The sequence below is a fragment of the Podarcis cretensis genome, assembly GCF_951804945.1.
Source record: "Podarcis cretensis genome assembly, chromosome: 8".
Lineage (NCBI taxonomy): Eukaryota > Metazoa > Chordata > Lepidosauria > Squamata > Lacertidae > Podarcis > Podarcis cretensis.
The window spans coordinates 6,996,210-7,015,569 of NC_137177.1; the positions used below are offsets into that span (position 1 = coordinate 6,996,210).

At 51.7% G+C, this 19,360-nt stretch overlaps 1 pseudogene across 1 annotated transcript; it reads right to left on the bottom strand.

The window, feature by feature from the left end:
• Positions 1-3,031: 3,031 nt before the first annotated feature.
• Positions 3,032-18,512, bottom strand: LOC307221352 (ADP-ribosylation factor 6 pseudogene; annotated as a pseudogene). The gene is made up of 2 exons (XR_013844036.1): positions 18,011-18,512; positions 3,032-8,148 (listed from the first exon to the last, which is right to left on the bottom strand). The product of XR_013844036.1 is annotated as an ADP-ribosylation factor 6 pseudogene (transcript).
• Positions 18,513-19,360: the final 848 nt, after the last annotated feature.

The window sequence follows — 19,360 nt, forward strand, 5'->3', positions numbered from 1 at the left end:
AAAGGTAAAGGTACCCCTGCCCGTACGGGCCAGTCTTGACAGACTCTGGGGTTGTGCGCCCATCTCACTTAAGAGGCCAGGGGCCAGCGCTGTCCGGAGACACTTCCGGGTCACGTGGCCAGCGTGACATCGCTGCTCTGGCGAGCCAGAGCCGCACACGGAAACGCCGTTTACCTTCCCGCTGGTAAGCGGTCCCTATTTATCTACTTGCACCCGGAGGTGCTTTCGAACTGCTAGGTTGGCAGGCGCTGGGACACAGCGCCACCTGCGTCCCTAAATAATATATATATATATATATATATATATATATATATATATGTATGTATATGTATATAAAAATCAGGGAGGGCAGAACCCGTAGCCTTGCAGGTGTTGTCAGATACAACTCCCATCAGCCACAGCAGGCAGATGATGGGAGTTGTAGTCTTGCCATCAGGAGTCCCTGTCAAGGCTGAAATGGAGAGAAAAAGTGCATAAAAGGAAAACACAGAGCAGCCAAGAGAGAGGAGAGGAGTGAATTTGATGGGCACTCTGCGGCCCGTAATTCCACTGGGACAGAGATGACTTGGACTACGGTTCCCATCATCCCCAGTGATTGGCCATGCTCTCTAAGGCTGGTGGACATTGCAGACCAACACCTCTCCTCCTTTGGAGGTATAAAACAGAGCCTGGACGGGCTTCTGTCATGCTTTAGCAAATTCCTGCGTTGTAGGGGATTGGACTAGAACATGGGCAGGCAAACTAAGGCCCAGGGGCCGGATCCGGCCCAATCTCCTTCTCAATCTGGTCTGCGGATGGTCCAGGAATCAGCATGTTTTTACATGAGTAGAATGTGTCCTTTTATTTAAAGCGCATCTCTGGGTTATTTGTTGGGCCTGCCTGGTGTTTTTACATGAGTAGAACGTGTGCTTCTATTTGTTTTTTTTATTAACAATTTCAACATATCAAAATATCAAAACATATATTATTTCCCCCCGTTTCTCCCCCACCTCCCCATCAAACCCTCCCCCCCCCAAGACTTCCCTCAGCTCTCTGATTTCTCAACACATATTATTCTCTGCATACTGTAAAATTGTATAAATTCTTATCTAATCTGTTAACAATCAGAATGTGTGCTTTTATTTAAAATGCATCTCTGGGTTATTTGTGGGGCACAGGAATTCGTTCATTTGCCCCCCCAAAAAAAATATAGTCCGGCCCCCCACAAGGTCTGAGAGACAGTGGACCGGCCCCCTGCTGAAAAAGTTTGCTGACCCCTGGAGTAGATGACCCATGGGGTCCCTTGAATTTCTACAATTCTATGATATCTGGTGGGTCCTGCAGCTTCTCCCCCCTCCCTCGTCTCTGAGGCCTAGACCCTCCACTGTGACCGAGATGTCGGTCACTGGGCTAAATAGCTGCATCACAAAACAGCCCTGCAGAGCCTCCTGTACTGCTGCTTTGAGGGAGGAGCTGGGTGCATAGAATTAACCACCTCAAGGGGAAAGTTGAAGCTGTGATGAAGTGACGCCCCCTGCCATATGTAAATGAAACTGGGACCCACTTAAGTGGAGCTTTTTGATTACAGTCATACCTCATGTTATGTCCGTTTCGTGTTACAGTGGTACCTCGGGTTAAGTACCGTATTTTTTGCTCTATAAGACTCACTTTTTCCCTCCTAAAAAGTAAGGGGAAATGTGTATGCGTCTTATGGAGCGAATGCAGGCTGCGCAGCTATCCCAGAAGCCAGAACAGCAAGAGGGATTGCTGCTTTAACTGCGCAGCGATCCCTCTTGCTGTTCTGGCTTCTGAGATTCAGAATATTTTTTTTCTTGTTTTCCTCCTCAAAAAACTAGGTGCGTCTTGTGGTCTGGTGCATCTTATAGAGCGAAAAATACGGTACTTAATTCGTTCTGGAGGTCCGTTCTTAACCTGAAACTGTTCTTAACCTGAAGCACCACTTTAGCTAATGGAGCCTCCCGCTGCCGCCGGAGCACGATTTCTGTTCTCATCCTGAAACAAAGTTCTTAATCCGAGGTACTATTTCTGGGTTAGCGGAGTCTGTAACCTGAAGCGTATGTAACCCAAGGTACCACTGTACGTTCTTTCAGGTTACGTCCCGTGGCGATCCGGAATTACCAGAAAGGGTTACTTCGGGTTTCGCCACTCGCGCATGCGCAGAAGTGCAAAATGACGTCACGCGCATGCACAGAAGCAGCGAATCACAACCCATGCGTGCATAGATGCGCCGCTGCGGGTTGCGCTCTTTTCATGTTGCGAACAGGCCTCCGGAACCGATCCCATTCACAACCAGAGGTACAACTGTACACTGAATTTCCACATCCAAGAAAAATGGACCTGGTGAATGTCTGGCTGCCGCACGGCTGTTAAGAGACAAAGAAGGAAAATACACTACTGGACGTGTTGTGCTTGAAGAAAATAACCACTTTTGAATTACAAACATAAGCCACAGCCTTGTATTTGCTACTTACCTGGTCGCCTGTGGAGAGTTGGAAGTCTCTAGGCGACCAGCAGGCAAGTGTGCCCCCGCAAGTCTTAATCTGGACACGGGTGGTGCTGTGGTCTAAACCACAGAGCCTAGGACTTGCCGATCAGAAGGTCGGCGGTTCAAATCCCCGCGATGGGGTGAGCTCCCGTTGCTCGGTCCCAGCTCCTGCCAACCTAGCAGTTCAAAAGCACGTCAAAGTGCAAGTAGATAAATAGGCACCGCTCCGGCGGGAAGGTAAACGGCTTTTCCGTGCACTGCTCTGGTTCGCCAGAAGCGGCTTAGTCATGCTTGCCACATGACCCGGAAGCTGTACGCCGGCTCCCTCGGCCAATAAAGCGAGATGAGCGCCGCAACCCCAGAGTCGTCTGCGACTGGACCTAACAGTCAGGGGTCCTTTTACCTTTTATCACAGACACTTGTAGGCAAATGAGCCAGCATAAGACTTGAGGGCGTATCTGTAAGGCTGATAAGACGAACCTCAATGAAGTTGTAATTTCTTTCTCTCTCTCGTTTTTTTGTTTTAAATAAGGAAAAATCACACAATTTTCATGAAGGCTAGAAAGAAAAATCATTTATTTTTAATTTTTTATTTTTTAAAAAACAGTTCACTGAAGTGAGCCCTTGTTTGTAAAGATTAGGGTGTTCCCCCACCCCGGGAACCCATAACCACAAGACACGTCTGAATATCCCCCAACCTGAAAGAAAAGATTCCAAAAGAAATTCCAGCGTTAAATGTACAGTACATTTGCATATGCAGATCAGCATCTGATAAACACTCCCCTCATTTTGCTAGTCAGGGGGAAGAAAGAAAACATGATTTTTTCGGGGGGTGGGGGTGGGGGGGAAGAGGAGCAAACCAAGAAAACCCCGAAGACAAACCCAATGTATTCCAGTTAAGACAGCTGCAGATTTGTTTACAAAAAGTACCTTGTTCGTCTTTCAGGAACTGAGAAGCCCTTATTGACATCGCAGAAACCCTCCCAGATATATTCACACGCATCGTTCCCTCCCACCCACAAGAAATAGAGCACCTCCGTGCCTCCGTTGTGCGTGATCTGGGAATTATTTTAATGTGACAACACAGGCAAAAGGACCCCCACAAACACAAAAACTAGGGAGGCAGTGACTGAACAAAGGGGTGGGAAATTAAGTGCCTTCTTCTATCACACAGAACTTTCTAAGTCAGGATAACAGAAGTGCATTAATACACGTATCCTAGTGGCTAAGATCTCAGATCTTCGCCAGCAAATTAAGGCCTGGTCTATCCAAATTAAACACTGCCTTCCAGCTTAAATTTGCAGCCATCTGTGCCCTAGAATCCGCAGAGAACTGGCTGCCACATTCACCCTATCCAGCCAGGTGTTGGGCTGGAAAAGCTTTGTTTAAGGTGGGTTATTTTTCATCATAAGGTGGGGGGGGACCAAACAATGACGTCTTTCCAACTATTTATTTGCAAGGTAAAGCACACAGCTGCTCCCCACTCCCCCCAAAAAAACTTGGGGGAAACAGCCCAAAGCAACATTTTACTTGGAAGAAATGAAAGGGAGGCAGAAGATATCTGGGAGAGAAAGAGGCCAGAGGTTTTATTCCCACCCCAAGCCTGAATTCCCATCACACAAATTCCCAATGACGTCCGCGGTCACACACGTTTCGTGCCAGCGGAATTGGATTATCTCAGAACTCCTAACCAGATGGCTGTCACCTGACTTTTAAATTCTGTCTCGTTCCGACGCGATCACCCGGGAATCTGGCTGGCGGATCCTGCCCCCCCCCCCAGCAAAGCAGATCTGTTGGAATGTCAGCAAGATTGGGGGCGGGAAGAGAAGTGCATGGTTCGATCGGGTGATTTTGGAAGCGAGGAGGGGGAACATACAGTGCAGGAATGTTAAAGAGTTAAAACTTCCCACCCCGCGAAATACTTTCAAAGCGTACTTTTCAAGTGCCGTTTCTAACCGTGGTTAAATGCAGCTTATTTGGGGGAGAAAAGAAAGATTGCCATCAGTAGCTGGAGGGGGGGCACACCTGGTCACACCCCTCCTTCCCAAAAAAATAAAATAATCCCCACTATTCAGGGATCTGAGCAAAAATCAAGGGTTTGAACAGGCACAAAAAATCAGCGTCGAAACTTCCGTTCTGTAGGGTAGGGGATGAGAGGTGCATTTGCACAAAATATTGCCAGCATGAAATTCAGGCACAGAGTTCTGCATTCAAGTCCCACACCAGTCTTGGTCCTGGGTGCAAGGGGGTATTTGGGGGGGGGAGGAAGAGGCACAGATCCCTTCGCCGCCGCAGGTTCAATTCGGGAGGGGGGTCAGGCAGGCGAGATGTGGTTGCCCCTCTAAGGCTGGCAAGGAGGGACGAAGAGTTTGCTGCAGATGTGCGTTAAGAGCTCGCTGAGCTGTGCAGAACCGCTCCCTCCCCCCTACTGAAAAGAGGGGGGGAGAGAAGAGAACGAACACTCCTTGTGGGAGTTATGAGTCACGCTTGCTCAAAAAAGATCACGCCCAAGCACAGCAGGCTGCGGTGTGGGAACATGGCACAAAGGACAGTGGGCAAGACTTCTCTGTGGGGACAGCAGGAGCACGAGGCCCGATAGGTCCCAGGGAGGGGAGTGGGGTGGAAGGACCCCACCCAGATCGTTTGGTACCTTCCGTGCAATTCCACCGCCACGACTCGGTGTTTTCCAGAGAATGAGCCATTTCCATTCTCCCCAAAGCACAGAGGAACAGGCTCCCGATCCGCCCCCCCCCCCGTGCACAAAACAAAAATAAAAATCTACCGTAAGATGAAGCTAGCAGTTGGGAGACCCCTGTGCGCATCGAAACAAGGGGTACCAGGAAAATCAAGGCCTGAGCCATGTGGCCGTGCAACGGCTGCCTCTTTTTCATGGGGGACGAGAGAAGAAAGCTTTTTCCCCGCTACAATGCCAAAAAACCATTCACACCGAGAATTTGCCCCTGCGACATACACACACGGTCCTCACCTGTTAGTTCAGGGGGCGAAAGGAAATCGGGAAAAACTAACCGGATCTTGTGTCAAAGGAACGGGAGGTTTCTCACCCAACAAGGAATCCAAGCAAGAAGTTTGCAAAGTTAAATTTGCGATCCTGGGCAGGAAGGTGGAAATGCCCCACTACCTGAGTAGACCCATTTTGCTGGGTGGGTGGGGTGGGGACAGAGGATGAATCCATTTCAAGTTCAAAAGCTAGCAATTTGGAAGGGCGGGGTCATTTGCGAGTCCTCCCTGCCCAGGGTGAATCAAGGGATGACAAAGACAGATTCCGCCCCAAATTGGTCACTGCTTCTTAAGAATCGGCCTCAAATGCAAAAGGGGGTGGGGGTGGGAAATAAGAGGAAATAGATCTCGAGTTACAGCAGAAGTGTGAAATCAGGGCAAAGTGATTCATGGTCCCTGAAAAGAAGACTCTTATTTGTTCTGTGCCTCGGATCCTGCGCTTAGTTTAAGCTGCTATGGACCAAAAAGTTCACCAACTTTGTCGGTAAGATTAGAAAGCAAGGAGAATTCACACCCACCTAGAAAACAACCGGTGGAGCACGTTTCTCACATCGAACACACACACACAAACACACCCCGATAATGAACACGTAGTTCCCAAGTTGGAAGACGGTCTCAACCACCGCTGAAGCTGAGTTAAATCAGCCTTGCGTACCTGGCACCCCCCAAATGCAGGGGCTGTTTGGAGTGGTGGTTCAAAAGAGCTGGAGGGCACCAGGTTGGCAAATACTGGGTCCAAGGGTCTTTTCTCTAGGATGGGTATCTTGGCAAGGCAAATCTTTAGCCAAGGCTGTGGCCCAGAGACGGGAAAAGAGAGAAGGGGGTGGCGTAGGCGATTCCCCGTTTGGGGAAACAAGTTTTGCAGAAAGATGGCATCGGAACAGGGCAGAGGAGCAAAACAGACCCAGATGGATTCAGTCCAGGTAGAAATCTGGCCAGGTTGGAAGCCAGGAACTCCCCAACCCAAAGTCAAGTAGAAAGCCCAGGAAGCTGTCCAGAGTTGTAACCCCCCCCCCCAAAAAAAAATCCACCTGTCCCTTGCTGGAAAAGTGGAGGGAAGCTCCAGCCGCCTCCGTCAGGAAGATCTAGGCTCCGGCGAGAGGGAGCCAGCCCCAGCTCTGATTAATGGTTCCTTCAATTCCACCCACCTTGCGGTGGGGGAACTGGTCCGGCCGGGCGTTGGCCTCGCACATCCTTGCCTGCACCAAGCAGGCAACCCCGGCAGGTTGAGCAGGTCAAGAGAGAGAGGGGAGTGGCAGGGAAAGAGAGACGGGTGTTCCCAGCAAAGGAAAGACAGGGCGCAGCCTGCAGCAAGCGAGGCATTCTGGAATGTGAACCTCCATCGGCAGCACAGGATGGCACCAGTACTTGAACACGCCTCGTCTCGGGGTGGGGGAGTGTCTCTCTCCCGTGCCCACCTACCCACCCTGCAAAAACGGGCAAGGGCAGTCGGTCCACTTGCGGTCCTTGAACCCAAGGCTTGCGGAAGGCAGGAACGCGAAGCAAGGAGACCAGAATCCATCCTTCGCTCTCAGCAAGTGCCCACCTACCCAAATACACTGCCATTATGGCATGGGCAACCTCGCCAAGCTCTGCCCACTAGGCAGCTAAGCTTTCAAGCTGAGGACACCACAGGGTGGAGAACCACAGGAGTTGGGGGGGGGCAGAGAAAGATTAAAGGGGTGGAAACCTAGCAGACATAGCTTTCGTATATAGGGTTGGTGCTAAAAGTCTCCCCACCCCCCACCCCTTTGCTCCCATCAGAATATATCCAACGCTGCCATCTCCCAGGACAGAGAAGGAGGCGAAAGAGAGTAAGAGAAAAATCTCTTGTGGACAGACTTGCTGCCACGTCCCTTTGCCGAGAAAACTCTCCGCTTCTGCCACAGCAAAGCGATTTGCCGAGAAAACTCTCCGCTTCTGCTAGAGCGAAGAATCGGTTTCAAATTTTTTGTTGAGGAGGAACGGGGGGAGGAGGAAAAGAGAATATATATATGTTCTAGGATTCATTGGTTAGAGATTCTTTTTCTGTGTGCGCGCGTAAATTATATATATATATATATATATAGATATATAGCCCTAGAATTATGATTTGTAGTTGGAAGTAAGCCACATTAAACCTTCGTAAAGTCCTTCCCCCGACGTCGCGCAGGACGGCTGGACGTACCAATTTCTGTCCCTAATGCGCGTGAGGCCCAGTTTCTCCTGGATCTCGTGCGGCTTCATGGCGTCGGGGAGGTCCTGTTTGTTGGCAAAGACGAGGATGATGGCGTCTCGCATTTCCCGGTCGTTGATGATGCGGTGGAGCTCCTGACGGCCTTCGTCGATCCGGTCGCGGTCGGCGCAGTCCACCACGAAAATCAGCCCCTGGGTGCCGGTGTAATAGTGTCTCCACAGAGGGCGGATCTTGTCCTGCCCCCCGACGTCCCAGACATTGAACTTGACGTTCTTGTAGGTCACCGTCTCCACGTTGAAGCCCACCGTGGGGATGGTGGTCACCGGCTGGCCCAACTTTAGCTTGTAGAGGATGGTGGTCTTGCCGGCGGCATCTAAGCCCAGCATGAGGATCCTCATCTCCTTGTTGCCAAATATCTTTGATAGCATCTTCCCCATGGCTGCGGGCAAGCACCACAGTCCATACAAGGCTGAAGAGAAGGAGGAAACAGGAGAATATCAAAATTAACAAGGCCCTCAATGATCTCTACTTCAGGTTACAATTGGCCCCATGCAATACAGAACAGAGTACTGTGGTACCTCGGGTTACAGACGCTTCAGGTTACAGATGCTTCAGGTTACAGACTCCACTAACCCAGAAATAGTACCTCAGGTTAAGAACTTTGCTTTAGGGACGCGGGTGGCGCTGTGGGTTAAACCACAGAGCCTAGGACTTGCCGATCAGAAGGTTGGCAGTTCGAATCCCTGCGACGGGGTGAGCTCCCGTTGCTCGGTCCCTGCTCCTGCCAACCTAGCAGTTCGAAAGCACGTCAAAGTGCAAGTAGATAAATAGGTACCGCTCCAGCGGGAAGGTAAGCAGAGTTTCCATGCGCTGCTCTGGTTCGCTAGAAGTGGCTTAGTCATGCTGGCCACATGACCCAGAAGCTGTATGCCAGATGCCTCGGCCACTAAAGCGAGATGAGCACCGCAACCCCAGAGTCAGCTACAACTGTACCTAATGGTCAGGGGTCCCTTTACCTTTACAGTGGCACCTCGGGTTACAGACACTTTAGGTTACAGATGCTTCAGATTACAGACTCCACTAACCCAGATATAGTACCTCAGGTTAAGAACTTTGCTTCAGGATGAGAACAGAAATCATGCTGCGGCGGCGCAGTGGCAGCAGGAGTGGTACCTCAGGTTACATATGCTTCAGGTTACATATGCTTCAGGTTACAGACTCCGCTAACTCAAAAATAGTACCTCGGGTTAAGAACTTTGCTTCAGGATGAGAACAGAAATCGTGTGGCGGTGGCAGCAGGAGGCCCCATTAGCTAAAGTGGTACCTCAGGTTAAGAACAGTTTCAGGTTAAGAACGGACCTCCAGAACAAATTAAGTACTTAACCCAAGAATTTACAGTGGTACCTCGGAAGTCGAACGGAATCCATTCATAAAGTCCACTCGACTTCCAAAATGTTCGGAAACCAAGGCCCGGCTTCCGATTGGCTGCGGGAAGCTCCTGCAACCAATCAGAAGCTGCGGAAGATCTTTGGGCTCCCAAAAATGTTTGCAAACCAGAACGCTCACTTCTGGGTTTGTGGCGTTCGGGAGCCAAAACGTTTGACTGCAGCTGTTTGAAATTGGCCAGGCACATTTTGCTACTGGCGCAGGTCCGATGGCAACCGCGTGGAGATTTCTGGGCACCAGATTTGAAAAGCTCTGCCTTATTCAATAGTTAATGCCATTTCCAACGTGTGTTTCTCCCTCTTGAATACTGGACCAGTGAGTTGTTGTAAGATCAAGCGACAGTCAAGCCACATAGCTGAGATTATAGAACTGTAGAGTGGGAAGGGACCCCCCAAGAGTCATCTGGTCCAACCCAATGGCGAACAGACATTCCGTTGCGGCAACCGCAACCTAGATCCAAGGTGCCATTCGGCACCCGCCTTATATAGTATAAAAGGTAAAGGGACCCCTGACCATTAGGTCCAGTCGTGGCCGACTCTGGGGTTGCGGTGCTCATCTTGCTTTACTGGCTGAGGGAGCCAGCGTACAGCTTCCGGGTCATGTGGCCAGCATGACTAAGCCGCTTCTGGCAAACCAGAGCAGCGCATGGAAATGCCGTTTACCTTCCCGCCGGAGTGGTACCTATTTATCTACTTGCACTTTGACGTGCTTTCGAACTGCTAGGTTGGCAGGAGCAGGGACCGAGCAACGGGAGCTCACCCCATCACAGGGATTCAAACCGCCGGCCTTCTGATCGGCAAGCCCTAGGCTCTGTGGTTTGACCCACTGCGCCACCCACGTCCTAGCTTATATAGTATACCTGAGTTTTATCAGGGCTGGATTGGGAAAGCTCCACAATGGGCGGCTGTTTGGGGGAGGCAGGGGCTAGGGAGATGCATGGCTGCAGACGTACTGGTTGTGAGCCAGATACTGGGGGGGACAAGCCTTTCAATGACATCTCCCACAAAATTCAAGGGTGATCACCGAAGAATGGATGCTTTTGTATTATGGTGCTGGAGGAGACTCTCAAGAGTCCCATGGACTGCAAGAAGATCAGACCTCTCCATTCTGAAGGAAATCAGCCCTGAGTGCTCACTAGAAGGACAGATCCTGAAGCTGAGGCTCCAATACTTTGGCCACCTCATGAGAAGAGAAGACTCCCTGGAAAAGACCCTGATGTTGGGAATGATGGAGGGCACAAGGAGAAGGGGACGACAGAGGACGAGATGGTTGGACAGTGTTCTCGAAGCTACCAGCATGAGTTTGCCCAAACTGCGGGAGGCAGGGGAAGACAGGAGTGCCTGGCGTGCTCTGGTCCAGGGGGTCACGAAGAGTCGGACATGACTAAACAACTAAACAAGGGGATAAAAGACCCTTTCTGACGATAGGAGCTGTTTGGGAGAGGAACGCTCTCCCTCGGGAGGTGACGAACTCTCCTTCTTTGAGGTTTTTAAGCAGATGTTCGTTGGTCATCCGTCATGGATACTTTAGCTGAGATTCCTGCATCGCAATGCAGGGGGTTGGACTAGACCAGTGTTTCCCAACCTTGGGCCTCCAGCTGTTTTTGAATTACAACTCCCATCATCCCTGACTAGCAAGACCAGTGGCAAGGGATGATGGGAATTGTAGTCCAAAAACAGCTGGAGGCCCAAGGTTGAGAAACACTGCACTAGATGACCCTTGGGGTCCCATCCTATGATTCTCTGATCTGTGTTCCCCCAACCTTCCCCAGGGCAACTTAAGACCTGGGCACCCCAAGGAAAGGCTGCCAGCCAGCGCGGTGTAGCAGTCAGAGTGCTGGGCTGGGACGCGGGGGAACAGGGTTCGAATCCTCGTTCGGCTATGGAGCTCACGGGGTGACCTGGGGCCGGCCACTGCCTCTCAGACTAACCTACCACACAGGTTGTCGTGGAGATGAAACGAGGTGGTGAGGGAAAACCATTCATGCCACCTTACGCTCCTTGGAAAAAATGGTGCGAGATCAATAATAGAATTGTCGAGTTGGAAGGGACCCTGAGGGTCATCCAGTCCAACCCCCTGCAGTGCAGGAATATGCAATAAATAAATAGGGTGCTCTGGCTTACATTTTATTTCATCATATTCACCCTTACATGCCCCATCTGCTGCCTACTCCAGCCACGTTCCTCCAGAATCATTCCCCCTTTTCTCCTTTGGCTGGTCCCATCACCATGTCCTCTGGCTATTTGTACCCAATGACACTCAAGGTGGCAACCGATACCAGGCAAAGCTTATATAAAACAGTTGTTCGCTTGGTCGCCTGTGGCGAGCTCAGAATCTCTGGTGGGTGACCAGGATAGGAAGAGTTGGTTCCTTCCTCCCCCCCCCCCCGCACACAACTACAGTATTTTTTGCTCTATAAGACTCACTTTTCCCCTCCTAAAAAGTAAGGGGGAATGTGTGTGCGTCTTATGGAGCGAATGCAGGCTGCGCAGCTATCCCAGAAGCCAGAACAGCAAGAGGGATTGCTGCTTTCACTGCGCAGCGATCCCTCTTGCTGTTCTGGCTTCTGAGATTCAGAATATTTTTTTTTCTTGTTTTCCTCCTCCAAAAACTAGGTGCGTCTTGTGGTCTGGTGCGTCTTATAGAGCGAAAAATACGGGTGACTTCTTTTGGGGCAACTGATTCGCTAGAAAGAGGTGAATGCACACAGGACAGCCATTGCACTGAGGACTAGTCACATGCGAGGACTCGATTCTCAACAATGGCACCACGGTTCCACCAACCAAACAGCAGCTTCTGAACAGGAAGAGGAAGTGAGGACTACGTAGTGGCCCTAGAGGCAGAAAGACTAGACTCGCACCATTCTCTGGGGCTTGAAGTTGACTTGGTTTCCCACTAACTTCCTGCATAAAGAGTAGATTTATTTACTTATTTACCCAAAGGGATGGGGCATAGTCACCCTACACCCACAGAGATCCGGGGTTAATGACAACTTCCATTTCCGCCTCTGAAAATGTGGGCTGCGCGTCACTCTAGCGCAGGGGAGGCAACATGCAGGGAAGCATCCTCTTGCGGGACTACAATTCCCATCATCCCCGGCCACGCTGGCAGGGACTGATGGGATTTATAGTCCGGAACGACAACCAGCCTTTCTCAACCTGTGGGTCCCTAGATGTTGTTGAACTACAACTCCCATCACCCCTAGCTAGCAAGGCCAGAGCTCAGGGATGACGGGAGTTGTAGTCCAACAACATCTGGGGGCCCACAGGTTGAGAACCGCTGATCGGATGGCCATCTGTCATGGATCATAGAATCATAGAGTTGGAAGAGACCACAAGGGCCATTGAGTCCAACCCCCTGCCAAGCAGGAAACACCATCAGAGCACTCCTGACATATGTTGTCAAGCCTCTGCTTAAAGACCTCCAAAGAAGGAGACTCCACCACCCTCCTTGGCAGCAAATTCCACTGTCGAACAGCTCTTACTGTCAGGAAGTTCTTCCTAATGTTTAGGTGGAATCTTCTTTCTTGTAGTTTGGAACCATTGCTCCGTGTCCGCTTCTCTGGAGCAGCAGAAAACAACCTTTCTCCCTCCTCTATGTGACATCCTTTTATATATTTGAACATGGCTTTCATATCACCCCTTAACCTCCTCTTCTCCCGGCTAAACATGCCCAGCTCCCTTAGCCGTTCCTCATAAGGCATCGTTTCCAGGCCTTGGACCATTTTGGTTGCCCTCCTCTGGACACGTTCCAGTTTGTCAGTGTCCTTCTTGAACTGTGGTGCCCAGAACTGGACACAGTACTCCAGGTGAGGTCTGACCAGAGCAGAATACAGTGGCACTATTACTTCCCTTGATCTAGATGCTATACTATTGATGCTTTAGCGTTGCAGGGGGTCGGACTGGATGACCCCCGGGGTCCCTTCCAAGTCTAGGATACTGTGATTCTACTCCTGCCCTAGCGACTCTGGCTCTCCCGATTTAATTCCTGCCTTTTCACCCTATTTCTCTCGGGCTCCTTCTTACTTTGCAACAGCTTCTCCCTCCCCGTTTTTCAAACCACTTCCCTTTCCTGCACCTTCACCCCCTGCCTGCCTTCTCCTCCACTGCTTCTCACGGTCTGACATTTAACGGTCTCGCTTCTACCATTCCTAGAAGTGGCCAACCGACATGCACAGGGAGCCCCCCAGATTTGGGGGGGGGGATTTCCAGCCTCAAAACGCTCCATCTGTCGCTGCCAGCGCTATGGCAATGTGAAACAGGCCGGCGGTCAGGTCAGAAGGGCAGGGTAAGAATAATAAAATTATTTTCGCTGCTGTTGTCGTTATCAGCATTATTGCAACAGCGTTCCTCAAATTTGCAGCGTTGCATGATTTGAATGGCTAGTTCTACTTGTTTTATTCAAGGGGAGGCACAGAAGCCCCCACTACTATTACACCCCCCCCACTGAAAAGTCCTACCAATCTCACTTCTGCCTATCTGAAAGGATTTCCCCCCCCCCCCCACTTTCAATCTGACCTGACAGTCACAGTCATAAGGTCCAGAACCTTGCGGGGCTTTTTTTTAACATCAAGATTTCCAGAATGCCAAATCTGGCATTCGGTTTTAAGATCCTTCTCCCCATACATCTGAGGCCTCGAAAATAGTAGTTGTAGTAGCGCATGGGTGGGGGGGATTTGTGGGCGTCCAGATAACGGCAGGCAGACAGTGTGGTGTAGTGGTTAGAGTGTCAGACCAGGCCCTGGGAGAGAGCAGGGGTCTAGTCCTCGCCCGACCACGATTCTCACTGGGTGACCTTGGGCCAGGAGCTGCCTCGCAACCTAACCTACCTCACAGGGTTGTTGTGAGAGTAATATTGGGGAGGACCATGTACTCGAGCTCCCTGGAGGAAAGGTCACAGAATTCTGGAATTTGTGAGGGACACCTAAGGATCATCCAGTCCAAACCCCTGCAATGCAGGAATCTTTTGCCCAACACGGGTCTCGAACCCTTGACCCTGAGATCAAGGGTCTCTCGGTTCTACCAACTGAGCTATCCCTGGTGGCTATATTTTGCTTCCAGGATCAGAGGGACGCTGCCTATGGATTGCGGACACCAAGAGACGGCTAGAGCATGAGACTCTGGGCTGGGCTGTGAGTCCGAGCCCCACATGGGGCAAAATAAGCATTACAGGGGGTTGGAATAGATGACCTTTGGGGAGCCCTTCCCACTCTCCAATTCTACTGCTCCTGTGCCCTGCTTGTGAGCATCCCATAAACATCTAGCTGGCCAATGTGGGGGCAGATTGCGTCCCAGCAGTTTAGGGCAGAAGGAGTAAACACACACAGGTCTCTCTTTCCTATGCCCTTAATTTGACATGGGCTCAGGTACAGTACTGAATTTGCCTTCACAAATCACCCTGAGAGCCAGTGGTTAAATGCACCAGATTAGGCCCTGCAAGACCCGAGTTCAAATCCCCACTGGGCCACACGAAGCTCACCGGCTGACCTGGGGCCAGTCACCACCACTGCCTCTCAGCTTAACCTAACTTTGGGGCCAAAATGCAGATAGTAATAATAAAACTAGTGCTTTTTAAAACCCATTTCACAGAGAGGGGAAGTGAGACTGGGAGGCAGCGGGGGAAGCCCACAGGAGGTTCAGAGTCCTGTTCATTCCAGCAGAACGTCGATACACGTCCTTTGCTCCGGACTGTGGCCAGCAAGCTGTGTGAGGTCATGTAAGGATTCTGCGGCAGGGGTGGCACTTGAACCCTGACCCTCCTCAAAGCAGCACAGAAACCAGGCAATAACTCCCTACCTTTTTCTCTCCAACCCAGAACAAGCAAGGACTCCTGGAAAAGTCCTATCCTAATCCCCTAACAGGGAAGTATGGGAAACTAAGAACACCCCACTTTTTTTTAACCAGCGGGTGATCTATCCCCTTATATCAGGGGTCAGCAAAGTTTTTCAGCAGGGGACTGGTCCACCGTCCCTCAGACCATGTGGTGGGCCAGACTATTTTTTTTTGGGGGGGGGGGAATAATGAACGAATTCCTGCGCCCCACAAATAACACAGAGATGCATTTTAAATAAAAGCACACATTCTACTCATGTCAAAACACCAGGCAAGCCCAACAAATAACCCAGAGGTGCATTTTAAATAAAAGGACACATTCTACTAATGTAAAATCATGCTGATTCCCAGACTGTCCATGGGCCGGATTGAGAAGGCGATTGGGCCGCAGGTTGCCTACCACTGCCTTATATTCTGGACACTGAGGTCCAGCGCCGAGGGCCTTCTGGCAGTTCCGTCACTGCGAGAAGCAAAGCTACAGGGAACCAGGCAGAGGGCCTTCTCGGTGGTGGCACCCGCCCTGTGGAACACCCTCCCATCAGAAGTCAAAGAGATAAACAACTACCTGACATTTAGAAGACATCTGAAGGCAGCCCTGTTCAGGGAAGCTTTTAATGTGTGACATTTTAATGTATTTTTAATCTTTGTTGGAAGCTGCCCAGAGTGGCTGAGGAGACCCAGCCAGACGGGCGGGGTACAAATAATAAATTATTATTATTATTCTCACAACACCCTGCAAGGTAGGCAAAAGGCCTTCCAGTGTGCTTTGGGGCTGAGCAAGGATCCGAAAAAAGGATTTCCCCAGCCTAAAACCCGCCTCAACACCACACTAGATCTCAGTGAGGGGGGTGGGATTCTTCCACCACAAACTTCCCAACGGGATTAGCAGTGGGGTCACAAGGGCTCATTCCGGTGAGCCTGCCTAGGCTCCCAATCCGTGATCTGGTTGTGTTTGTGTGCGTCCCTAATTTCAAGAGTGTGACCTTCCATTTTGATTCCCAACTTCTCCCACACGAAAAAGCCACTTCAATGGAAGAAAACATCACAGGACAGGTATGAAGGTCACTCTCAAGTTTACAGAGACTCCTAGACGCATGTGCTCCCCACACTCATTTCAAACCTGGGGTTTTTATTTCGATTCCTTGCTAGGGCCCAGCAGCCGAAAAAGTTATTAATTGCGAGTGGGTGGGTTTCTGCAAGGCTACCCCACTCACCCAGTTTGCAATCATGAGCGTTAAGGACTTTCTACGTTGACGGAGACTTGATTTTATTGCCAGGCTACTTTTTCAGGTGTCTGTCGTTCTCCCCACCCCACCCCCAAAAAATCTCCAAAAATTCGAAATACTTTGGGACAGGGGAGAAGGAAGACACACACAAAAAGAGGCATGGCAGAAAAATAATTCTCAGCCAAGTTGAGGAACAGGTGACAAAAGTTTTAGACACAGACGCAGAGGAAAGTTTCTCTCCTCCATACTGGAAGTAACAAAACGAAATGGAAATCAGGCTCTGCGAAGCATTTCAAAATCACGCCAGGACTTTTAAAAAAACGAAAACCGAGGCAACTCCCCCCGTTTCAAAATGGCAACCTCCAAGAAGCTGCAGATTTTTCTTCCCACCCCCCACCCCCGGTTTTTTTTGGCAGACAGATATGGAAAAGAATGAAACACACAGAGAGAAAGATCTGAATGGAAACAAAAATGAGTTCACACAGATTTCCTCCGCGGCTCAACGCCTTCCCCCTCCCTCGCTATTGCTACAGAGGAACTGGGTTAAAGAGCTCTACGTGACCGGAGTGGGGGAGGCCATAGGGCACCATCCAGACGAGCGCGCAAAACTCACACGTGTCTTTTTGCCTTCATTAAGAAGTTTTCGCTTGCTCTTGAGTGAGCAGCTGTAACAAAGGGAAAAGCGCGGGGCGGCGAGGGAGAGACGGGTCCCTAGATAACTGGAAGGAAAGAGATGTCCAAGCCCCTCTCCACTCCCCCAGGGGAGTCCCAGATGAATTAGATCCCGCCCCCCCGCCCCACCCGAATCCCTCCAGTTCGGAGACAGTGCCACAATTCACACAACACACCAGATTCGGCTCTCTAGGGCGTCTTCTGAACGTGGCACCGATTCAAATCTAGCAAAGTACTGTCCAAGCAGGGAAAGAACGGGGGGTGGGCAGCCCCTCCCCACATTAAAGATTTGGAAGAGAAAGAGACCCCCCTTGCTTGCTCCGGTCACCCCCCCCCCGCCCCACCTCTTTCAGGCAAGCGTGCGCGCCGCTTCCGGAAAGCGAACACGCGTCCGCAGCCGCCCGAGCGCTCGCTCCGCTTGTTCCTGTCTAAACGGCAGTTTTAATTCAAACCCCAGATGTCCCACCCAGGAGAAGTTTCCAACGTCGGTGGAATGGGGGGAGTCGAGACCCACACCCGCCTCGCTTCTCTTTGCAAGCGAGTTAAAGCTACCAGATTTGCCAAATCGGACCCCACCCCACACCCCTAACTCTCTCCCCCCCCCCCCCGAAATCGAGTCCTGCAGGCGCTTCTACGAATCTGTACGGAAATCAAACAGGAAGGCAGCCGGGGTCGTGAAAAAGCCACGCGCCCCTCCTGCTCATCGCAGCCCCCAACTTCAAAGATTTGCAAACTTTTTCTTTTTTTGCAAGGATTTTGGGCAACTTCTGGAAAGGCGTGTACGTTGAGTGGAGAGGGCGAAAGAAGCGAATCAGCTGTAAAAAACCCCACCCCAAGTTTCTGTCAAAATCGGTATTGGGGGGGGGGTGTAAGATTCAAAGAGCGGTTGAAGGAGCCCGGAGCCGTCTCCCCCCACGCCTTCAAGCGAGCGTCGACCGAGAAAAGTGCGTTCACACGATCGGTCAGGGAAGAAAGGTTCCGAGGGAGCCCCCGACCCACGCCCGCGAGTTACGGGGCACACGTGTTGGAACCGCCGCCGCCGCCGCCCCCAGTGGGGAGGGGAGGGGTTGCTCCGGATGGGGGGGGGGGAGAAAAACGTGCGCAGACCCACCCAGGGAAAATGAAGGGAGAAGCCTCCCATCACCGCCCCACTCACCTTGGAAGAAGCAGCGGGAGAGGGGGGGAAAGAAAAGTAGCCGCTTCCTCTGGCCGCGGGGGGAGGAAGGGGGGGGGTCCCTTCTTTTCGAGCGAGGGAGCCCAGGAGATCAAAGGCGAGCGGGCGCGCCTTTCGAACGCTGGGACAAACTTTCCACTTCCGAAGAACGCGACGTCACAATGGGGGGTGTTTTCCTTCCCGGCGCCTCAACGTTCCACGGGGCTCCCGAGCTCGCCGGCGCCTCCGCCGCTGCTGCAGCCGCTGCTCAAACCGCAATCGCCGGCGCTGCCTCCTCCAGTTGCTGCTGCTGCTGCTGCTGCTGCTGCTGCTCCTTCCGCCGGCTGCAAAGTCATCCGCAGCTTCCTCCCCCAGGGCCACTCACTTGGCACTCCCCCCCCCCCGCAACACACCCCCACACACCCCAGAAAGCTCTTTTTGGGGTGCCGGGTGAGTTAGGGCGCAGCTGCAGCAGCCGCCCCGACGGGAAAAGCCCTACTGGAGAAAGAGGTGGGTGGACTAAGGGGGGGGTGGGGGTGGGATCTCCCTTTGCTCCGTTTCCCGGGTTGCCAAAACCCCGCCCGCTTCGGCGCGCGCTTTCTCAACAGCGCCCCCCCCCCCAGCCCGCCTCCGCCTCGCTTGCTCGCTCGCAAGCCTGTCCCGGAATAGGAAAGGGCGCGGACGCGAGAGAGGAAAGGGGCCTCCCTTCCTTGCTGGCGTTAATGCGCATGCTCCCCGGCCTCCTAAAAGGGGGAGGGCCTTTTCTCTCTCTTTTGCTTCTGCTGCTCCCCCCCCCCGCCCCAATCCAGCTTGGAGCTGTCGTCTGACTTGTCAGTCTGGGCGAAGAGGGCAGTTGACAACTTCTGCTAGCCTGCTAATGACATCTGGCCACCTCCATTATTCCTGCATCTTAAAAAAAAAAAGGATTTTCGGGATTCCGAAGTTACTTTTGCTTCCCTCGTCGGGACACGAGAAACTCCTTGTATCGAGTTAGACCAGGCGTCCCCAACCGGCGGCCCTCCAGATGTTTTGGCCTACAACTCCCAGGATCCCTAGCTAACAGGACCAGTGCTCAGGGATGATGGGAACTGTAGTGCAAAACATCTGGAGGGCTGAAGGTTGGGGATTCCTGAGTTTGACCATTGCTCTATCTACCTCAGTACTGGAAACAGAATACAGTGGTGCCTCTGGTTGCGAACAGGATCCGTTCCGGAGCCCCGTTCGCAACCAGAGCAGAACACAAACCACGTCTGCGCATGCGCGGGTCGTGATTCGCCGCTTCTGCGCATGCACGTGACGCCATTTTGAACGTCTGCGCATGCGTGAGCGGTGAAACCCGGAAGTAACCCGTTC